General features: G+C 35.9%; 1 protein-coding gene and 1 pseudogene across 1 annotated transcript in view; one reads left to right on the forward strand and one right to left on the reverse strand.

Moving 5' to 3' along the window:
* Window positions 1-12,925, forward strand: part of LOC138327873 (transient receptor potential-gamma protein-like) — a 110,302-nt gene that overhangs the window by 14,772 nt on the left and 82,605 nt on the right. The gene's annotated exons all lie outside the window — the stretch shown is intronic.
* On the reverse strand, window positions 945-3,307 carry LOC138327087 (uncharacterized; annotated as a pseudogene).

Genomic DNA, 12,925 nt, shown 5'->3' on the forward strand with positions numbered 1-12,925 from the left:
AATTTACTTCATTTCAGTATGTTTTCTATTGATAGTATGCCTAAATAAAGTTTAAAAACATTTTTTAATATATTAATTTCCATTGAATTGAAACTGATGAGATGGTATTCCATGATTTAAGATGCATGTAATTAAAACACCAGAAAATTTCTGGATGAATGAATTTTCAATGAACGTCAAGCTAACAGGTCTATCCGGTAGTTCTGGTTTTATTGAATTTTCTTTCCCCTTTAAATATAGATTGGTGATTTAGACAAACAGAAGAGGAATAATGTAATTAGTGTTTATGCTCTGAGGGTCTGGCGCGGGCTATCATAGCATAGTATGGTGCCATTACATCCCGGTGGGATTTCCCCAGGAAAAGTTAGAAGGCACTTTTGATATAAACTGCAGCTTAATTTACAGTTCAACAGATTTTATGCATGCTTTTACTCCAGAAAGCTAGATCACAAACGATGTACCTAATCGGAGTAAAGAGTAAAATAAGCTCTATATCCCGACAGTGTATCATATCAATGGCCTTAAATGTGGCCACTGGGGCATATCTCTATTATACTTCTACCACATTTTGTGTCACTTTGACTTCAACTCTCTTGATATTTAAGAGATCTAGGAGAATATTTCTATCACATCTAGCTCCAGTTTGAGATGATTGGTAGATTCACCTACATTCCAATAAACTTCCCCAGAAGTCCACTGTACACATACTCACAGACATTTTGACGCCATGTTATTGTTCCTGCTATTTCTTCCCTAATCCTTCTGAGAATGCTTCATCCCAAACGTCTGATTAAAAGATCATTTGTGCCTACAACTGTATTGAATTGGTAGATAGTTTAATAGAAACCTACAAAATCATTTCAAAGTCCTTGGGATGGAACAATCATGTTTACATTACTGAAAAAATTGTAGGAGTATTGTAAATGTGGCTTGCATTTTAAGCGTCATGGATGCCACAGTGTGAGTAAAACTACAAACAGTCCATACTTTATTGATGGATCCAAATATACTTGTTGGAATCAAGTCAGAGATTATATTTAAAGGTCCTTATTCTGCGGATGGCTCTCTCAACATGTATTCGGTGTTGTGCAATAGTTTGAGTGATGTCTGACATTAGATGAAGTTAACTGACATCCTGATGAAACAAATGGAGGAATGTTAAGGTTTAAACCAAGATTATTAAGTTCCTCAGTAATAGTAAATCCCTTATCTGCCATAATGGCATCACCCTTTTCAATAAAGTTTGCATCAAGAAGTTGTTGCAGTAGTGGCATAAAATCCACTCTTTGCAGTTATTTCCTTGTCCGACATGGATCCAGTGAAAAGTTCACTTACAAAAATCAAGTTGCCCATTGGGTCACATGCTACAAGAGCTTTCAGTTGTAGTATGAAGATTTATAATCCGAATACATTTGTGACTGTAGTTTTAGAAGAAGATGGTTTCTGAGTTTTCAACTCTGTACAATCAATAATTGCAATAGACCTTGGAAATTCTTCCTTGTATTTAGACGGCATGTTCGTAACAATGTCATTCCGATGAGGCCAGATAGGAATAGAGCCAAGGCTAACATACATATGATCAATCCATGTTAGAAATAGTTCACTCACAGCCTGCACTGAGATGGAAAATCTGTATGCAAGGTCTTTTAGACCAAAATTGTGACGAAGTCTCATCAATGTTAACAGAAGTTGATTATCAAGTCCCATATTCACTATCTCTTTTCTATTATTTTGATGTTGTGGACCTTGGGTAGTTAAAAAACTGAAGCAGATTTTGAAATGTAGAATGTTTAAAGCCTGTATAGTATTCGAGTAAACCTTCAACACGAGACTCCTCATTAATAATACTGTTCACAGTTAGTGGTGTCCTACAAGAAGTTTCACAGCTATCAGGTATAGAACACGCAGTTGCAGTAGTAAAACTCTGTTGCTGTTCCACGATGGAGCGGTGTTGGCACAGGACCTCATACTGGTGTAGCTGTTCTTTAAGTCTTTTAATTTCAGCTGCGGCAGACAGAAGCTGCAAAGACGTATCTGAAATTGAGAGAAAACAAAATTAAAACAGAATTTGTAGTTATTGATTAAGACTTTTCTATGTTTGTTTTCAGTCTCAGAAGAATGTCCAATCTTTAAATACCAGTCAGTCAATGTCTTGTGGAGATCCTGTTTTCCCTAAAGCTTCCAAAGTCCCATTACCACCTTGGTATCATGATTTAAAAGAGCCATCAAGGGTAGATAACCCTCCCTACATCGAGAAAGAAACCCGTCCCCAGAGTGCCAGCTTCCTTTGGAACCGTCTTAGAGAAAAAAGAATAACAGCATCTCAAATGCACAAAATCACGCAAAGGAAAAAAGGTCCCACTGAAGCTATGCTAAAAGACTTGTTTCAGACCAAATCATTTAGTTCTGTGGCAACTGATTATGGTAGTAGTAGGGAACAAATGGCAAGGGAAAGGTATGTAAGCATGGGGTCAGCCAATAACCTGCATGTTCATGAATGTGGATTAGTCATCAACAATGAATTTCCTTATCTTGCAGCCACACCTGATGGTAAGGTTTGTGATAAAGGGGAGAGTGGCATACTGGAAATTAAATGTCCCTTTGTTGCAAGACAGATGACAATCATTGAAGCATGCAACAAAGTGAAAAAATTTGTACTTGTTCATGATAACAATGTTATAAAAATGAACAGGGAACATCAGTATTATGTACAAATACAGGGACAACTTCTTGTAACAGGTGCTCCATGGTGTGATCTTGTAGTGTATACCACCAAAGATTTGTATATTGAGAGAATTCCAGCTGATGTTCCATTCATGACATCACTCTTACTTCAACTTTCATTGTTCTACAAATATCATGCTTTACCATATCTTAGAAAATAAAGCTCACCATATTTAGACACTAGCTATATGAAGCGTTACATATACATGCAAGTTCATAGTTCAAATTTATAGGTAAATCTAATCAGTAGATCCTGTCTATATATGGATATACAGATTTATTTGTGAGATGAGTTGATTTTTTCTTGCTACACATCATTTCAAATAGTATTTTAGTAATTTGTAATGTGTCTTACTGTGGTATTATACAATGGACCTGTACATACCTGAACCTATATCTTGTTCATGAGGTTTTTGCAATGGTGATGGTAATGGAACATCCTGATCAGCAGCCATATGCATGTCGACCTCTTCATCCTTATGATCAGGGTTGTCAGGGTTGTTTCTAAAAAAGATAGGTATCATTAGCTACCAGGTAAATCATCAACCGTTTTTTTTTTATTTAAATCAGACAAACTATGTATTTAATCCAAAAGAGTATAACTGAATCACATAGATAAATAAATGATATGATTTGTTATAATAGGTTGTATATATTAAGAACTGATAAAGCTTTTTCACCTCAGTTATGACTTAAATACTTCACCTCGCACCAGTTAATTAGAATAACATTATTAACTTGCAGTCTTGCAAGGTGGTGCAAATAGAAATATGTACGTATTTTTACTCAACGACTAATCATTCATAATTTTGATGTGTATGTCAAACTATATAATTTATAAAACAAAATCACTGAGTAATAATATAAAAATCACTGATGTAATAATATAATAATTGGTGTCAATGCATGGTTCTGTATAATTTTATTGCTTCACCTGCCTCTATGGTAAAAATGTACATCGAGCTAAAAGAGAAGATTCTCTCTCCAGCTATAAATTGGTGACCAGGGTAAACAATGAAGTTTACCAGGGGGTCACAAACGATTCTTCGCAGTATCGTGATAGTATCATTCCCGAGGCAACCAATGTTCAGGGTGCCAGGATATAAATAATTAATCCTGCCTTTATATGTGTAACAGAAGTTCTCTCTAGACTGAGCGGATATATTGCGGCTAGTATGACCAGGGTTACATGTTGTAACAGTCTCTCAAAGTTCAATTAAGAATGGTCTGGGTAATTTTAAAGAAATGCTGAAATAATTATGAGAGAGATACAGAATAAATTTCTTGAAAAACCATGTTACTCCTGACTCTGTCTATCTATAATGGTGTAAAAGGAATGGGATAGTGTTAATCAAAATAATATTGGCACAATCTACCATGGCTTACATGTACTGGCGACCCTGGTTCAATTCCTAGTCTGGTCACTTCTACATATTACAGCTCTGTAAGTTAGGCTTACATTAACATTAACATTCAGTGCAAATTACTAACCTACTCTCTGCTGACGTTGTCGCCAATGTGATCTGCTTCTTTGTACAGAGCTTCCATCTGCAGACAGAGGATCAGGAAAATCCAGTGATGGACCATCACCACCTTCAAAATGCTATAATAAAAAAGACAGATTAACATTAGAGTGAAACTGGAAAATAGGTTTACATTACAGAACTCTATCTACTGTAAAGTAGCTATTTGAGTATTAAGATAGAAGCAAATTCTAGATATACTTGATATAATGTACCCGTATGTGCATATATATATATGTGTGTGTATGATGTTCACACATACATGACATACACAGTCAGACGTTTTACACAGCTTGTAATTACATATCAGGGTACAGCAATGTAAATCTTGTACATTTCTTGATGGTGTGTGTGCACATATCGTATGTGTGTGTGTGTGTGTGTGTGGGGGGGGGCATATTCAGTAAATGTGTTTCAAATGGGTACAGTATATCCCGAATATGTAGTGCACAATATAGGCCCGGCTTATCGGTATTACAGCAGTATTAATTAACCTGTTAGCATTAATATTGGGTGTAGCCTAGAACGTTTTGTCGTTCTGTCTACATTAAATTGTAAAATTGCTTTGCTGAATAGTGATCTTTTTATTACCCCCATCCACCCCTTTATCGTTTTATACACAGGGCCTAATAGACGCCTAAGACGTGACCTATCTTATATATCTCTAGTCCGCTAAACCTGCCTATATTATTAGGCTTTTTTAAAAAAATTTTGCCTATATAGACCTATTTATTAGGCAAAATAAATTTAAAAAAAAAAAAAAAAAAAAGACTAGAGATCTAATAATATAGGCAGGTTTAGCGGACTAATATATCTCATCATTAGTAACGAGGCCCTGTGGTTCTACAGGGACAGTCACAACAAATGAGTATAACGTTACTGAAATACCCATTCAGCATTCACTGGAAGTACTGTACATAACGGTATTTCCGTAGACTGACATTGAAATATAACTATTAAACAACGTTACGTGAACTGAAAACTTTCATCTTAAATAAACCATTATTGTTCTTACCTTTGAACATACAAACTTGTGACGATCAATTTTCGACACGTTTAGTTGGTTATGGGGCCGTCCACAAGCCTTAATCCATCGCAAACACTTCGCTGAATTTGTCTTTGGTTTGGGAAATGGGATAAAACGGACATTCTCCACCCTCTCCGGATACCTGGTATCGTTGTTACATGTCCCCCATGCACACGTCTTCACCATTCTTACCAATAGTCAAGATATTTCGTTATTGTTTACGTTATGCAGCGTGAAGCAGGAAGTACAGTGTACGACAAGTTGTCGGAGGTAATGGCGGACAATCGAACACGCGCTCTGATTGGCTAGATTTTCATAACAACCGCGTTGCTAGCAACGACCTGGAAGGGTGAATTGACAGGTTTCCCTGTAGGTATATATTTTGTAGGAGTTACTACCCTTATATGACAAATAAAGACATATTCATTTGTCCCTTGGGTGGTCTTTATTGTCAGGTTTCCCTGCATGTAATATTTGTTAGGAGTTACTCCACCTTATATTGACACATTAAAGACCAAATTCACTTTGTCCCTTGGGTGGTCTTTATTGGACAGGTTTTCCCTGTTATGTATATTTTTTGTAGGAGTTACTCCCCCTTATATTGACACATAAAGACCATATTTTCTTTGTCCCTTGGGTGGTCTTTATTGACAGGTTTCCCTGTAGGTATATTTTTGTAGGAGTTACTCCCCTTATATTGACACATAAAGACCATATTTCCTTTGTCCCTTGGGTGGTCTTTATTGAACAGGTTTTCCCTGTATGTATATTTTTGTAGGAGTTTACTCCCCTTATAATGACACACTATAAAGACCAAAATTCCTTTGTCCCTTGGGTGGTCTTTATTGAGCAGGTTTCCCTGTATGTATATTTTTGTAGGAGTTACTCCCCTTATATTGACACATAAAGACCATATTTCCTTTGTCCCTTGGGTGGTCTTTATTGACAGGTTTCCCTGTAGTGTATATTTTTGTAGGAGTTACTCCCCTTATATTGACACATAAAGACCATATTTCCTTTGTCCCTTGGGTGGTCTTTATTGGCAGGTTTCCCTGTATGTATATTTTTGTAGGAGTTACTCCCCTTATATTGACACATAAAGACCATATTTCCTTTGTCCCTTGGGGTGGTCTTTATTGGCAGGTTTCCCTGTATGTATAATTTTTGTAGAGTTACTCCCCTTATATTGACACATAAAGACCATATTTCCTTTGTCCCTTGGGTGGTCTTTATTGACAGGTTTCCCTGTATGTATATTTTTGTAGGAGTTACTCCCCTTATATTGACACATAAAGACCATATTTCCTTTGTCCCTTGGGTGGTCTTTATTGACAGGTTTCCCTGTATGTATATTTTTGTAGGAGTTACTCCCCTTATATTGACACAATAAAGACCATATTTCCTTTGTCCCTTGGTGGTCTTTATTGACAGGTTTCCCCTGTATGTATATTTTTGTAGGAGTTACTCCCCTTATATTGACACATAAAGACCATATTTTCCTTTGTCCCTTGGGTGGTCTTTATTGACAGGTTTCCCTGTATGTATATTTTTGTAGGAGTTACTCCCCTTATATTGACACATAAAGACCATATTTCCTTTGTCCCTTGGGTGGTCTTTATTGACAGGTTTCCCTGTATGTATATTTTTGTAGGAGTTTACTCCCCTTATATTGACACATAAAGACCATATTTCCTTTGTCCCTTGGGTGGTCTTTATTGACAGGTTTCCCTGTATGTATATTTTTGTAGGAGTTACTCCCCTTATATTGACACATAAAGACCATATTTCCTTTGTCCCTTGGGTGGTCTTTATTGACAGGTTTCCCTGTATGTATATTTTTGTAGGAGTTACTCCCCTTATATTGACACATAAAGACCATATTTCCTTTGTCCCTTGGGTGGTCTTTATTGGCAGGTTTCCCTGTATGTATATTTTTGTAGGAGTTACTCCCCTTATATTGACACATAAAGACCATATTTCCTTTGTCCCTTGGGTGGTCTTTATTGGCAGGTTTCCCTGTATGTATATTTTTGTAGGAGTTACTCCCCTTATATTGACACATAAAGACCATATTTCCTTTGTCCCTTGGGTGGTCTTTATTGGCAGGTTTCCCTGTATGTATATTTTTGTAGGAGTTACTCCCCTTATATTGACACATAAAGACCATATTTCCTTTGTCCCTTGGGTGGTCTTTATTGACAGGTTTCCCTGTAGGTATATTTTTGTAGGAGTTACTCCCCTTATATTGACACATAAAGACCATATTTCCTTTGTCCCTTGGGTGGTCTTTATTGACAGGTTTCCCTGTAGGTATATTTTTGTAGGAGTTACTCCCCTTATATTGACACATAAAGACCCATATTTCCTTTGTCCCTTGGGTGGTCTTTATTGACAGGTTTCCCTGTATGTATATTTTTGTAGGAGTTACTCCCCTTATATTGACACATAAAGACCATATTTCCTTTGTCCCTTGGGTGGTCTTTATTGACAGGTTTCCCTGTATGTATATTTTTGTAGGAGTTACTCCCCTTATATTGAACATAAAGACCATATTTCCTTTGATTTCCCTTGGGTGGTCTTTATTGACAGGTTTCCCTGTATGTATATATTTTTGTAGGAGTTACTCCCCTTATTGACACATAAAGACCATATTTCCTTTGTCCCTTGGGTGGTCTTTATTGACAGGGTTTCCCTGTATGTGTATTTTTTTGTAGGAGTTACTCCCCTTATATTGACACATAAAGACCATATTTCCTTGTCCCTTGGGTGGTGCCTTTATTGGCAGGTTTTCCCTGTATGTATATTTTTGTAGGAGTTACTCCCTTATATTGACAACATAAAGACCATAATTTCCTTTGTCCCTTGGGTGGTCTTTTATTGGCAGGTTTCCCTGTAGGATGTATATTTTTTTGTAGGAGTTACTCCCCTTATATTTGACACATAAAGACCATATTTCCTTTGTCCCTTGGGTGGTCTTTATTGACAGGTTTCCCTGTATGTATATTTTTGTAGGAGTTACTCCCCTTATATTGACTGAAACAATAAAGACCATTATTTCCTTTGTCCCTTGGGTGGTCTTTATTGAAAATATTCAACAGGTTTCCCCTTTGTATATGTATAGTAGTATTACTCTTTGTATGAGACCATCAATTACTCCTTTGTCCCATGGGTGGTCTTTATTGAGGATGTTTCTTATATTGGTTTGACCATATTTCTTTTAAATGAATTGGTCTTTTTGACAGGTTTCCCCTGTAAATTTTTGTAGGAGCTGGTTATATTGAACAGTTAAAGACATATTGCCATGTGGGTTTGGTTCACAGGTATGATATTCCTGGAAGTTTGATTTTAGAGTTATTATATTGAAAAAAATCACTATTTTTTGACTCCACTTTAATATACATGTATATGTAAAATTAATCCTTAATAACATCATTTTGTATTTGAAACCATCCAAACCCAGTAGCTTTTCCCCTTGGGTGGTCTTTAGAAAGGTTTCCTTAGGTATATTTTTTGTAGTGAGTTTCCACCTGTATTTGCAAAGACTTTTTTTTTGTCCCTATGTGGCAATTTTATATCTCCCTTTAATATTTTTTTTTAATCTGAACACATGTCCCATTTCCTGTCCCGAGTCTTTATTTGACAGGTTTCCCTTTGGTAATTTTGTCCCTTGATCTTTACAAATTTATTCCCTTATATTGACCATAAAGACAATTTCCTTTGTACCAATTGGAGTTTATCTTTCATTGACATTTTTGTTTGGTATTTTTTTAGTCATTGTTATGTTTGTCATATCATATATGACAATAAAAGACCATTAATTTTTTTTGTCCTTGGGTGGAAATTTTATTGGAAACAGGTTTCCCTGTATGTATATTTTTTACTCGAAGTTATGTAAAGTAGCTACACTTTATTTAAATTAAAATGACCATCATTGTTTTTTTCATCTGGTTAGATTCTCCATATTACTTAACAGTCATTTTTTCCTGTAGTCATCAGTACTGTTTTACTCCCCTTAATTCACATTAATTGTAACCATATTTCCTTTGTCATTATTGGTGGCAGTTAGAATTCATCTATTTGTCACATATTCCTACTGTCAGTTAGTCCCAAATCTTATCATTAACATGACCATCTATTTCCTTTTGTCCCTGGGTGGCAAGACATCTCATCTACATTGTCATCTATTACTTTTGTGGCAGAGAATTTCACATAAGGACCATATTTTTTTGATCTCATGGTCTTCATTCATATTTTTCCACTGTAATATAGGAGTTATCTTGTATTGCAAGAGTGGCAGTCATTTCAGTTCCCTTGGGTGGTCATTTAACATTGGCAATCAGATCTCATCTACATTTTCATCTATTTATCACTCATGGCAGTTATCTCATCTACATTGTCGTATAGGACTTCATATTTCAAGGGTCTCTGATCTCATCAACATTGTCATCTATTTTTTGTAGGCAGTTAATCTTACATTGATCACATGTACATGGCAGTCCATATTTCCTTTAATTCCTGGTCATCTATATTGGCAGTTAGATCTCATTTGCTGTATGTATCTATTTTTTAAGTTATTCCCCTTATATTGACTACATATTCACTTTTCCTCTGGTGTCCCTTTGGTCTATTACATTCTAGCTACAACCCTAAAGCACCTGTTCTTTAACTTCCATCCATGAAAATGAAATCTTTATCCTCCCTTGCTATCTCCTATGTTTAGTCGTGAGCAGGATCTGTTGATAAGCCCAGTGAAGCTTCTGTCTATCAATTTTATGTTGATGCGTTTTGAAAGTTGTTGGTTTATTGGCAGTAAAAATACGGATGTATTATGTAGTCGAGCCACCAGCTAATTAATTTTAACCTGATATATTTTGTACATATTTAAAAAAATTGGTAGTGAAATACAGTATAGTTATGTTATGCGTCTGCAGCGATAAATTAATTTGTTAAAAAACATCAATTTGTCGCTAATTAAGGTTCCATGGATTGATGTATTATACAAATTCATCTAACGTTGCAAAGTGGTTTATGAAAGCCATATGTTTTTGATATCCTTTAACTTCTTTAAGAATATTAAAAAATATCATAGATCTATTGATTTAAATTAGCCCTATTTTCGTTTTCCACCTGTCTGTTTTTTGTCTGTCCTTCTGTCTGTTTTACCACATTTATAAACTATAATCGTGTATTTTCACATTAGTTTTGAAAAAAGTTATGCAACTTATGAAAATCACTTTAATGTGCCAAAATTCAAGTGCATGAGGGGTCTTGGAATGGGAGGAAACCAGAGTGCCTGTAGAAAATCCACATGATCGAGCAAGTGAACCGTGACATTTTCATTTCCGTTTTTGGTTTCAAACCTTGGTCTGCAGCAGGTGAAATGTAAATGACACCAACAAAGCATCCTACTTTTCTGATTCAATTGGCAATTATATGGGTTGATGTGAAATTCATTTGAAAAGGGCTGAACATTCATCAAGTCAAGTTTGTAAATTAGAATATCACCAGCTAGCTACACTTCATACTCAAAGCCCCTTGTTGAAAATCTGCGTCATGGTGGTATAAATTCTCTCCACTATTGAGTGATGTATTTGTTTTTCTTTTAAATTCAACATTGAATTCACTACCACAAATCATTTCTTTTTTAACATTCAAACTGCAACAGCTCTCCTGAAAAGTTTAAGTTAGAAAGTGGCGTTGGTATAGGTTTCTGCAAAGAGCTTCCCATCACGGAACTTTAATTAGTATCACTGGTAGTGATCCTGTCTGTATCCACACTCTAATACTTCCCTCGATATCCCAGCGAGATCAGCTGACACTTCAGTTATCTTAACATCCAAACCCATGTAGCTTGATCCCCTGAGAAAATTAAGAAAATTTACTTATTGCCAGAATCAATTTCGTGTGAAACTACCCAATACAAATGCACAAATCTTGTTTAGTTGCTATGGCAACAATGTGGTATGTAAATTTAATTTTTCTTTCATGGAAATCTCCCTGATTGGCGTATAAGGTCTTTTTTCCTGCGAGTTGTTAGCAAGTGTGATTTTGTCACCAAACAAGCCCTTAACATACAAATGGATATTCTGTTGATTACCATAAGTTTGAAATTCAATTTCTGTAAATGCTGGGATCTTTCCAGTAGCGGGTATACGAAATGTGGTTTCCAGTCATTGCTGTTTAACATGGAATGGGTTTAATTTTGCTTTTTCTTTTGGTTTAAATAATTTGGAAAAATAATCACCATTCACCACGATATAAAAAATAATTGCTGTAAAAAAATTTAAAATATATTTATGTCATCTGTTCATCTACTCAAGGCAGTTAGATCTCATCTACATTGTCATCTATTCCTCTACAGGTGGCAGTCAGATCTCATCTACATTGTCATCATCTGTTCATCTACTCAAGGCAGTCAGATCTCATCTACATTGTCATCTGTTCCTCTACAGGTGGCAGTCAGATCTAGATCTTCATCTACTACATTGGTCATTTGATTCACTACATCTATCTATTCCAAGTGGCAGTCAGATCTCATTTACATTGTCATCTGTTCATCTACTCAAGGCAGTTAGATCTCATCTACATTGTCATCTATTCCATCTACTCAGGTGGCAGTCAGATCTCATTTACATTGTCATCTGTTCATCTACTCAAGGCAGTTAGATCTCATCTACATTGTCATCTATTCCTCTACTCAGGTGGCAGTTAGATCTCATCTACATTGTCATCTATTCCTCTACAGGTGGCAGTCAGATCTCATCTACATTGTCATCTGTTCTTCTACTCAAGGCAGTTAGATCTCATCTACATTGTCATCTGTTCCATCTACTCAAGGCAGTTAGATCTCATCTACATTGTCACCTATTCCTCTACACAAGGCAGTCAGATCTCATCTACATTGTCATCTGTTCATCTACTCAAGGCAGTTAGATCTCATCTACATTGTCACCTAGGTTCTCTACACATGGCAGTCAGATCTCATCTACATTGTCATCTGTTCATCTACTCATGGCAGTTAGATCTCATCTACATTGTCATCTGTTCATCTACTCATGGCAGTTATATCTCATCTACATAGTCATCTGTTCATCTTCTCAAAGGCAGTCAGATCTCATCTACATTGTCATCTATTCGTCAATTGGTGGCAGTTAGATATCATCTACATTATCAATTTATTCATCTACTGGTGGCAGTAAGATGTGTCATCGAAATTTTCATCTATTGATGGCAGTCAGATCTCATATACATTTGTCATCTATTCATCTATTGGTGGCAGTTACATTCTCCATCTACATTGTCATCCGTTCATCTATTGGTGGCAGTTAGATGTCATCTACATTGTCATCTATTCATCTATTGGTGGCAGTCAGATCTCATCTACATTGTCACATACGTTCCTCTGCAGGTGGCAGTTAAATCACATCTATATTGTCATCTATTCCTCTACAGATGGCAGTTGTATCTCATCTACATTGTCATCTATTCATCTATTGGTGGCAGTTAGATTTCATCTACATTGTCATCTATTTCATTTATTGGCAGATACATCTCATCTACATTGTCATTCTATTTCTTCTACAGGTGACAGTTAGATTCCATCTCATGTCATCTATTCATCTATTGATGGGCAGTTAGATCTCATATACAT

This window comes from Argopecten irradians, chromosome 7 (genome assembly GCF_041381155.1).
Source record: "Argopecten irradians isolate NY chromosome 7, Ai_NY, whole genome shotgun sequence".
Classification (NCBI taxonomy): domain Eukaryota; kingdom Metazoa; phylum Mollusca; class Bivalvia; order Pectinida; family Pectinidae; genus Argopecten; species Argopecten irradians.